The following is a 777-nucleotide window of genomic DNA, read 5'->3' on the forward strand; positions in this document are numbered from 1 at the left end:
TTGTGAGGCTCCATGAGAGCCCTCTGTCAAGCTACTGACATTAAAGAAGCGCTTGTTGGGAGGCAACCCAATGTTATATTTTATCTATTCTCTTTTGTTATTTTATGTTTTTTGTAGGTTGATGATCATGAGAAGTCACAAAATCAATTGGAAAAGCAAAAACAAAATGAAAAACAGAAAGAAAAATAGCACACCCTGGAGGAAGAACCTGCTGGCGTTTAAATGCCAGTGAGGCTAGCAGATGGGCGTTTAACGCCCAGTCTGGCACCATTCTGGGCGTTTAACGCCAGAAAGGGGCACCAGACTGGCGTTAAACGCCAGAAAAGGGCAAGCACTTGGCGTTAAACGCTAGAATTGGCTCAAAACGCATTTTTGCATGCCATTTGGTGCAGGGATGACTTTTCCTTGACACCTCAGGATCTGTGGACCCCACAGGATCACCACCTACCCCACCACTCTCTCTCTTCTTCACCCATTCAACAATCACCTCAACACCTCTTCCCCAAAAACCCTTCACCTATCAAATCCCATCTTTCTCTTCACCACTCACATCCATCCTTCATAAAACCCCACCTACCTCACCATTCAAATTCAAACCACCTTCCCTCCAAACCCACCCTCACATGACCGAACCATGAGCCCCCCCACTCCTATATATACCCTTCTTCACTCCTTCATTTTCACACAACCTAAATATTCCCCTTTTGGCCGAACACAAAGCCATTCCCTTCTTCCTCATTTCTTCTTCTTCTACTCTCTTCTTTCTTCTTTTGCTCG

Source organism: Arachis duranensis, chromosome 7 (genome assembly GCF_000817695.3).
Source record: "Arachis duranensis cultivar V14167 chromosome 7, aradu.V14167.gnm2.J7QH, whole genome shotgun sequence".
NCBI lineage: Eukaryota > Viridiplantae > Streptophyta > Magnoliopsida > Fabales > Fabaceae > Arachis > Arachis duranensis.